The 12,694-nt window shown below is 41.2% G+C and overlaps 1 protein-coding gene across 3 annotated transcripts in view; it reads right to left on the bottom strand.

Annotated features, from left to right (window-relative positions):
• Window positions 1-11,602, bottom strand: part of Arhgef37 (Rho guanine nucleotide exchange factor 37) — a 51,688-nt gene extending 40,086 nt beyond the window's left edge. Inside the window, exon 1 of one of the 3 annotated variants that reach the window (XM_013358172.4) lies at window positions 11,534-11,602. The gene's annotated coding sequence lies outside the window, so the exon portion shown is untranslated. Of the gene's footprint in view, window positions 1-11,145; window positions 11,479-11,533 lie in introns of those variants that run through there. The other 2 variants (XM_021725687.3, XM_040272235.2) reach the window with 2 other exon arrangements.
• Between the last annotated feature and the right edge of the window lie 1,092 nt (window positions 11,603-12,694).

Raw genomic sequence — 12,694 nt, 5'->3', positions numbered from 1 at the left:
ATTTTAATTCAGTCACCATCAGTTTCAACCTCCTTCTATTGGGTCTTACTGTTATACTGAAACTGGAGAGCTAAAAACCAATTTCTCAAATTCCCTAGCTGCTAAGAGTTTAAGAAGTATTTTCAGTCCCATCAATCAGATGGTTTTGTTTGAACTTGGAATTTAGAACTGAGTGAAGTAGGAAGAAAGATAATGCTTCAGGTACCCCATTCACCTAGGCAGGTTCTGCACTGTTCTGAAATCAATAGTTCTGGCAATGCAATAGATTATGGGTAGAGTCCTGGAATCCTGAAGCAGCATCTGGAAGAGCAGCTTCCCTATTCTCCAATTTCCTGATGGGTGCAGAGGGCAGCAGCTCTTTGGAGGGCCACTCTTTTAGCATGGCTCTGGGACTCATCTCTACAGTGTATTCTGTGATCCACTTCTCCAGACCCTTCAACAAGTACCTAATAAACCTCTTTTAAATCTCTTTTTCCTTAAAATAGAACAATGTGTGTTACCTGCAACTAAACCTTGGCTAACACAGATTAGAACAGGAAATTCATAAAAGAAGAAATGTAAGTGGCTAATAACCAACAAAAAGATGATGAACTCACCAGTGACAAGGCAACTGTGAGTTATTAAAACCAAAATGTTCATCAGAATTGACAAAATGTAAAAAAAAAAAAAAAGTGTCTATGAACAGGTAGATGAATGTAGACTGCTAAGAAGTCTTACATACTGATATAATCATGTTAATTGCTGCATCCACTCTAAAAAGCAACTTGGCAGTATCTAGAAAAGTTCAAAACACACACGCGAAGAGGGCAGCTCTACTCCTAGATGCATCCTGCCTTCAAGAAATGTCTCCACATACACATGAGGAATGTGGACAAGACTGTTGACGGCAGCACTTTTGGTAATCACAGAAAATTAGAAACAGCCTGGATGTCCAACATCAGGAGGGTAGGAAAATAACACAATCATACCACCAGCGAAATTCTGAACAGTATAAGTTGAATAAACTATATATTCATGTTTCAACATGCATATCTCCACAAATATCATAAAGAAAGAAAGAGGGGGGGGAGAGAAACCAGGTGTGGTGGTATATGCCTGTAATCCCAGCTACTCAGGAGGCTGAGGCAGAAGGATTGAAAGTTCAAGGCCAGATTCTGCAACTTGGTGAGACCTATCTCAAAAAAAAAAAAAAAAAAAAACCTGAAAAAGGGCTGTGGATGTAGCTCAGTGGTGGAGCAACCCTAGGTTCAATCTCAAGTACCACAAAAATTTAAATTAAAAAATAGAGAAAAAGAGAAGAAGAAAGGAAAAAACAATACAGTATGATACCATATTCTAACTTTTAGAATATGTTTAACAGTGCTGTGTATTGCTTAGGGATAGACACACATATGGAACAGATATGGAAATAATAAATTCAGAATAGCAGTAACCTATGGAAAGGGAAGCAAGGGAAAGGAATTGAAGAGAGTATCAAAGGAGCTTAATAGTATTTGAGATTTTTAAAAGTTAAACCTTTTATTTTAAAATAATTAGAGATTCACATGCAGTAATAAAAGATATCCAGAGAAAATCCATGGACCCTTACATAGTCCCCCCGCCAGATAACAGTTACACTGGCATTGACACATCCAAGGAGTGGAACATTCCACCAGGAATCCTCCAGGTTGCCTCTTCACCCTCTTGGCTCCCTGTCATCTTTACCCTTGGCAACCACAAATATGCTCTCCATTTAATAACCATATCATTTCAAGAAATTATGTAGCTGGGCGCTCAGCAGGCTAAGGCAGAGTTCAAAGCCAGCCTCAGCAACTTAGCGAAGCCCTAAGCAACTCAGTGGGACCCTGTCTCTAAATAAAATATGAAAAGGGCTGGAGACATAGTTCAATGGTTAAGCATCCCTGGGTTCATTCCTTAGTAACAAAAAAAAAAAAAAAGAAAGAAAGTTACATAAATAGAGTCACTCAGTATGTAACCTTTTAGGAATGACTTTATTCAGTCAGCACAGTTCCTTGGAGATTCATGCAATTCTGTGTATCAATAGTTCCTTTCTTTTATTGCTGAGTATCTGAGATATTCTGTTTGTCTAAAAAAATGTGAAGCAAATATGACAAAAATGTGAAATTAAACAAAGCTAGCAGATAAATACGTGGGTATTTGTTCTATTGTTTGTTATTTTCTAGCTAAACTATTTCATAATATTTATAGTGGCATGCATCCCATTCCACCTTAGACTCAGGATATTTATGACTAGGCTCATCTTCCTGGCTAGACACTAGGCTTCTGGAGGCAAGATAAACACCTATTCATCTTGTTTCCCCTCTGGTACTGGGTATTGAACCATGGGGTGCCATACCACTGAGGTACATATTTGGCCATTTTATTTGATTTTGAGACAGAGTCTTGCTAAGTTGCTGAGGCTGTCCTCAAGCTTTCAATTCTCCTGCTTCAGCCTGCACAGTAGCTGGGATTACAGGTGTGCTGGGTCACTGCTCCTGAATGTACCTACTCATCTTGTATCCTCCTCTGAGCCTCACAATACTGACAAGGAATACATATTTGCTAAATAGATGGCTCTTGTAGTTGTGTTAGCAGTTGTTCAAGTTTCTGTGTTTTGCCATAAGCATTAAGCAGGGAATAAACATATAAACTGACTGTCTGGGAGGGCAAGGTTGTTTCGAGGCTAAGGGCCCACACAGATCCTGGAATGGATATGTTCTGGTGCACCACTGTGTTCCTGTCAATGAACACGGTCATGGCCTGCCTAACTGTCCCTGGCCTGCCGCATATTCACTAGCTTGTGCCTAGCTTCTTTACGAGATCCAAATAAATTTTTAGGAGAGCTATCCAGATTCCAGGAGTCAGAGCTGTTGCCAAATAATAAATAAACAAAAAAAACATAGGTGGTATTTTACAGAAAACTGCTAAAGATTGAAAATAGCACTACTCATTAGGTTAATTGCAATCTAGACCTCCAAGTAGGCCTGGCAAGACCTCTTTGAAGCAGCATTCTACTATCCTTTAGTTTATAGCCTGTGTAATAAAAATTATAGCACAGGCTATAAACACACTTTTATAGGAAAGAAACACACTTCTATTTCTTTGAAAATATCATTATTTGGCAATAAAAAGGAATGAAGTGCTGATGCGTACTACAACATACATGAATCTTAAAAACATTACCCTAAGTGAAAGAAGGTGTCATGGAGGACCACATATTTCATGATTCCATTTGTTTGGAATGTCTGGAATAGGCAACTCTACAGAGACAAAAAAAAAAAAAAAAAAAAGGATGAATGGTTGCCTAAGGCTGAAGGGGTGGGGACTAGAGTGTGGCTGAAGGGTACAGAGTTTCTTTTAGGGATGATGAAGATGTTCTAAATTGATTGTGGTGATGGGTGCACAGGTCTGTGAATATATATCAAACAACCACTGACTTGCACACTTTAAATGGGTGAATTATATGACATGAATTATCTCAATAAAACTGTTACCAAAAAAAATTATGGCTGGGTATAGTGGTGCACATCTATGATCCCAACTACTCGGAAGGATGAGGCAGATGGATTGCATGCTTAAGGCCAGCACAAGCAACTTAGTGAGATTCTGTGTCAAAATAAAATAAGAAGGGTTGGGAGTCTGGGGATATTGTTCAGTGATAGATGCTTGCCTTGCAAGCATGAAGCCCTGGGTTCAATCCCTAGAATGGGGATGGAGAGGGAAGGTTAGGCTATGGCTCAGTGATAGAGTGCTTGCCTAGCACTTACAAAGCTCTGGGTCCAATTTACAGTACCACAAAAAATAAATGTGGGGCTGGGGATGTGGCTCAAGCTGTAGCGCGCTCGCCTGGCATGCATGCGGCCCGGGTTCAATCCTCAGCACCACATACAAACAAAGATGTTGTGTCTGTCGAAAACTAAAAAATAAATAAATATATATATATATTTTTTTTTAAATAAATGTGTGTATATGCATATAATATTATATATATATATTATACAATACCATGTGCTGACAGGAATGTGGAAAAATTGAATCATACATTGCTAGTGGGAAAATAAAATGGCACAGCCACTCTGTTTCTCTAAAAACAAAACATATACCCTACCACACCCATTTATGCTGGGTGTGGTAGCACACACACCTGTAATCCCAACGGCTCTGGATATCAAAATATCAGGAGGATCATGAGTTCAAAAGCCAGTATCAGCAATTTAGGGAGGCCCTAAGCAATTCAGCAAGACCTTATCTCAAAAATAAAATATAAAAGAAAAAAAAGGTTGGGGATGTGGCTCAGTGGTTAAGCACCCCTGGGTTCAATCCCCAGTACCAAAAGAAAAAAAAAAACTTATATACATTTATTTGCAGTAACTGAAAATAATCAAAATGTTCTTTCAACAGATGAATGGTTAAACAAACTATACTTCCATTGAATATTTGGAAATAAAAAGGAATTAACTATTGATACACACCAACAACTTAGACGTTTTCAAAGGAATAATGCTAAATGAAAAAGAAATTCAATCTAAAAAATTTGGGCTGGGGATGTGGCTCAAGAGGTAGCGCGCTCGCCTGGCATGCGTGCGGCCCGGGTTCGATCCTCAGCACCACATACCAACAAAGATGTTGTGTCCGCCGAGAACTAAAAAAAAAAAAAAAATTAACAAAAAATAATGATAATACAATCTAGAAAGGTTACAAGCATGGTGATGTGGCACAAGAAACTAGGGAGGCTGAGACAGAAGGATCCCAAATTTGAGACCAGCCTGGGCATTTTAGAGAGACTCTGTCTCAAAATAAAAAATAAAAAGGCTGGGGATGTCCATGGTAGAACACTTCTGGTTTCAATGCACAAAAACAAATTTTAAAAGGTTACATGCTGTGTGATTTCACCTAATAATAGAAAATTACAGAGATAGAGGACAGATTAGTGGCTACCTGGTTAGGGGTGGGGAAGGAAGGCGTATAGGTGTGGATTTAAGGAAGAGCATCAGGAAAAACCTCTTGAAGAGGTCTGTATTTTCTTTTTTTTATATTTATTTTTTAGTTCTTGGTGGACACAACATCTTTGTTGGTATGTGGTGCTGAGGATCGAACCCGGGCCGCACGCATATCAGGCGAGTGTGCTACCGCTTGAGCCACATCTCCAGCCCCAAGGTCTGTATTTTCTGAGATGAGAGTTACACAAATTCTTCACATGGAACAAAATGGCATAGAACTCCATACACATGTATTATGCCACTTCCTGGTTTTGATATTGTGCTATATTTAGATAAGATAGGGCTGGGACTGGGACTCAGTGGTAGAGTGCTCACCTAGCATGTGTGAGACACTAGATTCTATTCTCAGCACCACATATAAATAATTTAATTAAGTAAGATATAACCATTAGAGAAATCAGAGGGAAGGGTACACAGGACTTTTTTGTATTATCCTTGCAACTTTATGTTCATTATAATTATTTCAAAATAATAATTTAAAGACAAACAAAATATCATTTAGCTTAAGTAATCTCTCAGGATAAACACAGCTCACCAGCCTGGAAGGCAGGCGGAGTACCCTCATTCAATTTCCTGGCCTGGCCTGATAAGGAGGCTTATTTCAGAGAACGCACCCATGGAAAGGTGGCTTTCCTTAAGGCCAGTCAGGCGGCTAAGTAGCACTGGAAAAATAATCAGCACAGTCAAGTCCTGGGATCTCTTTGATGCCTTCTGGTGAGCAGTTATGAACTAAAATCAGGAGACAGTGGTGTAGGTCAGTGGTAGAGTGAGTGTTTAATATTTCTTTAATATTCTGGGTTCAATTACTAGCACCTACCCCCTCAAAAAACAAACAAACCCTACATCAGCCTGGCACATAGTTTGTGCTTAAAAAAATGTATTGAATATGCTATAGTTAATGATTCTGATTTTTGGATCAGATACAATTGAGTTAATTCTCTTCTTTTTTCTTCATGTTAGCAGAGAGAGATTTGGGCATTTGTACATTTATTCAACAAATACTTCAAGCAGCTACTATATGTCAAGCATTTTTCTGGATTCTGAAAAATACAAAGGTCAAGAAAAATTGGCTCTGCAAAAAGGAAAGGGTATTTAAAAATATCTGGTGATTTGCTCCAAGTTTCACTCTGCTAAAAGCAAAGAAACTAAGTAAACTAAAACAGGTCAGACATCTTGATTATCTCATCCTCCAAGACAGAAGGAGTAACAATGGAAAGTGATACTTGGTACCTAACTCTGCCCAGTCAGAACTGAATGAAGACAGGGACTAGCAAAAGTGAAAGCATCATCTTAAAGTTCAGGAGGCAAAATTCCCTGGCAGGAAGATAAGCATCCTTTGGCTATTCACCCCCCAGGCTATAGAGGAAAGCCAATTTAAGAAAAAAGGAAGAGAGACTATTGGTCATATTCTAAGGGAAGGTTCACAGAAGGCTGTTAAAGGTGAAGTTCAAGTACCGTGATAGCAAAAGAACCTGCTGAAAAATAAAGAGAGGGAATGTCTATAGAAAAAGGAGCAGCCACATGGGGATACTGGCTGATGAGCTTGGTTAGTAAGATACTTACAATAGTCTGCAAGCTCCTATACATAAAGTTTCCAGAACTCTAAAATCCAGAAGGATCTGGGATTGAGATTTTATAAAGATGACCTCCAAAGCCCTGTCCCTACCATCACTACCAAAATTATTTTAAGATTCCTATTCAGAAAAAGTAAAAGCTATGCACACTATTTGATTGCTTTGCTGTCCTCTTCTTTTTTTTTTTTTCTTTTTTTTTTAAAGACAGAGTGAGAGAGAGAGGGGGACAGAGAGAGAGAATTTTAACATTTATTTATTTTTTCTTAGTTCTCTGTGGACACAATATCTTTATTGGTATGTGGTGCTGAGGATCGAACCCGGGTCGCACACATGCCAGGCGAGCGCACTACCGCTTGAGCCACATCCCCAGCCCTGCTGTCCTCTTCTTGATCCTAGGGAATGACTGCGAGAAGCACTATGAAGTTTTTAGCCCAAGCCCTCAAGTCAGGAAAACCTGATTTCAAATTCTAACTCTGCAATCAATTGGCTGGCTTTCCTGGGATTCTTACATAACCTTTGCCAGGCTGTTACAAGATTTCATAAGACAGTTTATGTAAAATGTTTAACAGAGTAATCTGGACATGGGAAGCCCTCAATAACAGTACCAGTTTGGGGTTTTTTGTTGTTGTTGTTGTTGTTTTGTTGTTGTTGTTTTGTTGTTGTTGTTTTAAGAGAGAGAGAGAGAGAGAGAGAGAGAGTTTTTTTAATATTTATTTTTTAGTTTTCGGCGGACATAACATCTTTATTTTTGTATGTGGTGCTGAGGATCAAACCCAGCACCGTGCACATGCCAGGTGAGCGAGCTACCACTTGAGCCACATCCTCAGCCCCCAGTTTTATTTTGTTTTTGTTACTCTTTTTGTTAAACTGGAAAGGGCAGTAACTATTGATCTGGTGGATGAAAAAGTTGTCAAAGGTGAAAAAGTTGTCTCTGGACCCTTGGCTAATCTAGAAGCATCTAATCAAGTTCAGCAGATAGCAATTACAGCTGATCAAGATAATAATAATTATCAAGAACTATGTGCCAGAACATGAAAATTTAACTAACACTCTTGAAATAGAACAGAGATTGGGAGAGAAACTGAACCCTGATAACAATAACAATCCAGCCATGACAGAGACTGAGTCCCTTTTGGCTGTTGTTTTGGTTTTGTTTGGTTCTGGTTTTACCTGACTTTTTGTTTTTGGGTTGCTGGGGATCAAACCCAGGTCCTCTTACATATTAGGCAAGCACTCTGCCTCTGAACTACATCCTTATCCCTGTTTTGTTTTGTTTTTGTGGAATTAGGGATTGAACCCAATTGGTTCTACCTCTGAGATACATCCCCAGCCCTTTTTAATTTTAAATTTGAGACAGAGGCTCACTAAGCTGCCCATTCCGGCCTTGAATCGACGATCCTCCAGCTGTAGCCTCTGGAATGGCTGGGATTACAGGCATGCACCATGGCACAGAGGTTGGGTTTAGTTTTTACGTAAGCTAGTACATTTTTATTTCCCACCCCCTTGGGCCTAAGCCACTCTGAGTTGGGTTTCTGCCACCTGATTAAAACAAATGGTTTGTTAGTCCTAGGAAAGAGAAAAAGATCACTTCAAGTTAGCACTTGAAAAAAAAAAAAAAGTCATTCCGGAGTAGCCTCATTCCCTTATTGAAAACTGACTACATTAGTAGACCAAAGGAATGCTGTATTCTAGAGTATCTGGCCCAGTAAGGTGTTGTCATTCTCTTGTGACATCCTTACAAATAAGGAATAAGATGCTGTGATGGAGGCTGGGGGCAAGGGTGGTAATAGGACAGTAGTATGCACTAAAAACTGATAAAACTACTAAATGCAAAGGGCGTTGATCAATGCCAACCTCTAGGCTCTGCTCTGTTTTATTAAGCCCATCCATTCATTCTTAGTGCCTTCCACCCCCAAGACCAGCTGAGTCTATACTCTCGCCACCTTCTTGAGGCCTAGTACAGCTGTGTCCTGACTGAATGCACAGTCCAGTTCCTCTGACTCCTGATCAACACTTTGGTGGTCAAGTTTTTAATTTTAGCCACCCTAATAGATAAGAAGCAATCTCTCACTATGGATTTTATGCACTTTTCCTTAAAGTTTAATTATCTTGAGTATCTTTTCAAGTGCTTATTGCCACCCATATATATTCTTTGGACATTTGAAAATTTTTGTTTGAATTAGGAAAGAGGCTCTTGCTTATTATGTAACTAGACAAACCAGAATAAAGACATAACAAATACATAAAGGCATAAGAAAGAGTTCCCAATCACCCACTGCTAACCCCCAACCCATAACATAGGTAACCTAAAGTTCAAAAGAATCACCAGGAGCACTAATAAAGCATGCAAATTATTGCCCCCACTCTTGAAGATCCTAATTCAGTGGTTTGGGTGGGGCATTTTTAACAAACCCCTAGGTGATTCTGTATAAAAGGTCTATAAATCATTTCTTGAGAAATTCTGCTCTTAGCATTGTTCTACAAGGAATAAAGGGGGCAATTATGGAAAGGAACAGCTGCACCACTGCCTTCAAGTAAGACAGGCTTTGCCTGAAATGGGAAGCATATTTGCTCTGTATTGGCCTATGGAACATCTAATGTTTGGAACCTAAAGGTCAAATTAGAAAAAAATGCTAATTTTTTTTTGAAACTACTGTAAAACAAAATCAGACCCTAGAGCCAGAAAGTAAGGAACATACCAGAGTTGCCAGGCTTGAAGAAAAAGGGCACCTCTGGGTTGAGAAATGACTGGGAGTGAGGTAGAAAAAGGGTAAGAGATACCCGCCCCCCTAAACATACACACACACATTCTGTCTCTCCTGGAGGAAAAACTTCTTTTTATAAATACATGGAGAGGAATGTAACCCACCAGACAGGTGGTATGTGCCTTAACCCAAATTAAATAGCAGCTATTTACCCATAGCCGCATTTTTCTGGCTCTATTAGGAAGGCCTAAAAAGGTAGAGAAAGGAGACAACACAATATTTTTAAAGAACAGTTCTTTTTATAGATAAGAAGCCTGCCCAGGCCCTTTCCTCACAATTTTGGATCCACAGATTTAAAGTTCTTAAGAATGTCAATAAACAAGCAACAGGCTTTGGACAATCAAGCTCAACAAGTGCCACTTTGCTTCTGTGACAGCACCCAAAGACACATCCCCTCCCCATTAGTTAAATAAAAAGCCATTTATCTGATTTAGAGCAGAATGAAGCAAGACACTGTTTGCCACAGTAATCTGCTGATCCAAGCGGGAAATGAGCCAGCTGCCAGCAACTCCTGTACCCTGGCAGGAACTCAGTGAATCTCCATTGCTGGGCAAGACCGGATGTTGCCAGGTCCCAGCTTAAAAACAAACCATATGGTGTAGTGGAGCAAGTAAACAGTCCTTGTTGGAATATCTGGTAGTTTCTACTTTCAGCATTTGACCTTGGGTCAAATATGGAGTGAAATGCTTCACTGCACTCTTATTTAGGATACTATTACCAGGGTATGTGCTTTTGTTTGCAAATCATAATAGGGTTGACTTTATATTTTCATGCTTACAATTTTATTTTATCTCATATGCAGTCCAATTTCTACCAGTCCAGTTTCTTTCCTTTCCGACTGGCACAGCTGGGATTGACTGGGCCATGTGCCTCAACTCTTCTGTGAAGTATCAACTACCGTCAGGCATCAGGACTTACCCTCATTCTTAAATTTGATAATAACCTGGAGGGCAATGCAATCTTATTTCCATTACACAAATAAAGCTGAACCTGCAAAGGTTAAACTACTCATCCCAGATCACATTTCTAGCAGCGTCTAGACGCTGTCTGGACTTAAAAGCTGCTTCTCCACCGACTGCCTTTCTATAATAAAGCAAATAAACTGATCTGCGTCGTCAGTAGGCAGTCATTCCTTATAGTAGGCATACCTGTTAAACCTGAAACTGCGCAAAGTTATATGTGAACTACTCTGTGGTGAGTGGACACCTACTTCTAAGGGGTCAGTGACTTCCAGAAGGATAAGAACCAGTATCTGAGCAGGCTATCTGCTTCTCCATTCCCATCTAATTTACGACAAGCAGACCTTCTGGCTTGTAATACCAGTTTGGACACTAGTTTTGTGAGTGTCCTTGGCCAACTCACCTCACCTTATGGAACACAGATTTGCGTTCTCTTTTTCCTGGCCTCGATTGTCTATTCATAATCATAGCTTCTTGGCAAAGGTTCTTTACCATTGTTTGTATGTTTCCATTGTTTTAATGCATGGTTTCTTATTAAAATCCACCTCACATTCTACATGGCAGCAGGCAGAGATAAACAAATAATAATTATTTTGTACCAACCCTGCTTAGCTCTCTGGGCTTCATTTTCTCACATATAAAACGACTCAATTGGGCCACATGGATCAGGTGGCTTGTATCCCTGTAAGACTCAAGACAAACAAAGCTAGCTACGGAGCAAGCAAGCTGGAACCTGGAAGTTAACCACATCCTGCCTTTCTGTCCCTGACTTCCCTTTTTTGATCTACCCAGCAGCTGTTTCCCGCACCCCTCCCAGCCCCATCCTGCCCGGGTCGGGCACACTCACCGCGCGCACGCGCAAGGTGCCCGCCTGCGTCCACTCCAACACCAGCTGCGCCTGCCAGGTGACAGCTCAGCGGGGCGCTACGGGCGCGCCCGCAGATCCCAGCACCCACTCGACTCTGAGCAGCCGGGTACACCGCGCGCCAGCCTAGGGCGCGGCGACCGCGGGTCTGCTCACGCTGCTGCGTGCGTGCGTGCGCCGCGCGGGAGAGGGCAGGCCTCCAGCCCTTGTTAGTTGTTTTTCGGGAGTCAGGTTGTTTGCCCCGCTGCTTCTTGAGTCATCCACGGTCCGAGTGGCCCAGTGGCTGCTGCAATAGCCATGAACTGGCCTGCACCTGGCGCAAAGCGTTGCAGGCAGGGTTTAGAGCCGCGCCCGCGGAAGACTCACCCACCTGCGCTTTCATTCTGCTGCCTTCTCCTTGCCGGGCTCTTCACCTCATAAACGGAGCAGGTGGAGGGGGGGACGAGGGGGCAGCACTTAGGCCACCCTGTGGGAATGCTGATAGGCGCTGGATTAATGTGCGCCTATCCAGATCACTAAATTCTAGGGCTGGGCCCCGATTGAATTCTCTTGGCTGCTGAGGACCCATGGGTTCTTGCCCCAGCTTTCCAGGGGGCTCCCTACACCACCTCAGGCAAATCAGCCAACTGCCTCTCTGTGACAGGGTGTTGGTCCATTCTCTCACTCCTCTGTCAGAGAGACAGTCAGTGAGACCCCGTAGGGAACATAACGGACAAGTCCCCACCTTGTTGGGCTCCCAGACATTGAACACACAATTGAAGATGATCATTGATGTGAAGCATATGGAAAGGTTCCTATCAGCCAACCTGTGAGGTCAGGAATGGACTATATTAACCTTTCTAATCTTTGCAGCTCTTTTATTCTTATTCTCACCATTAAAGCTTATTGTTTATTGTCACTAATGATAGTGGTATTAGTATTGCTTACCAAGAGTCATTTTACTTCTATTGTCTCGTTCATAGCTTTTCTAAGAGATGGGTATTACTATTTTCATTTTATTTTTAATTTTTAGTATTGGGGATTGTACTCGGAGATGCTTTACCATTGAGCTACATCCAAAGCTCTTTTAAAAAATTTATTTATTTTTTGGAGGTGGGTACTGGGGATTGAACCTAGAGGCACTCTACCACTAAGCTACACCCCCAGCCATTTATTTATTTATTTATTTGGGGGGGGGGTACCGGGAATTGAACTCCGGGGCACTCTACCAATATGCCACATCCCAGTCCTATTTTGTATTTTAGAGACAGGGTCTCACTGAGTTGCTTGGTGCCTCGCTTTTGCTGAGGCTGGCTTTGAACTCACGATCCTCCTGTCTCAGTCTCCTAAGACACTAGAATTACAGGCATGCCCCGGCTTTATTTTTTATTTTGAGACAGCATCTCTTTGGCTGGAATTTTTGATCTTCCTGCCTTAGCCTTCCTCCTCACTGAGATTGCAGGTGTGTGCCACACCACCTATTCTCATTTTAGAGAGAGACTCAGGCATAGTGGCCCACCTCTGTAACCCCAGTTACCTGGGGAGACTGAGG

This window comes from Ictidomys tridecemlineatus, chromosome 1 (assembly GCF_052094955.1).
Source record: "Ictidomys tridecemlineatus isolate mIctTri1 chromosome 1, mIctTri1.hap1, whole genome shotgun sequence".
Classification (NCBI taxonomy): domain Eukaryota; kingdom Metazoa; phylum Chordata; class Mammalia; order Rodentia; family Sciuridae; genus Ictidomys; species Ictidomys tridecemlineatus.
The sequence above is the reverse complement of the archived record's forward strand: the minus strand, read 5'-3'. Positions and strand labels throughout refer to the sequence as shown.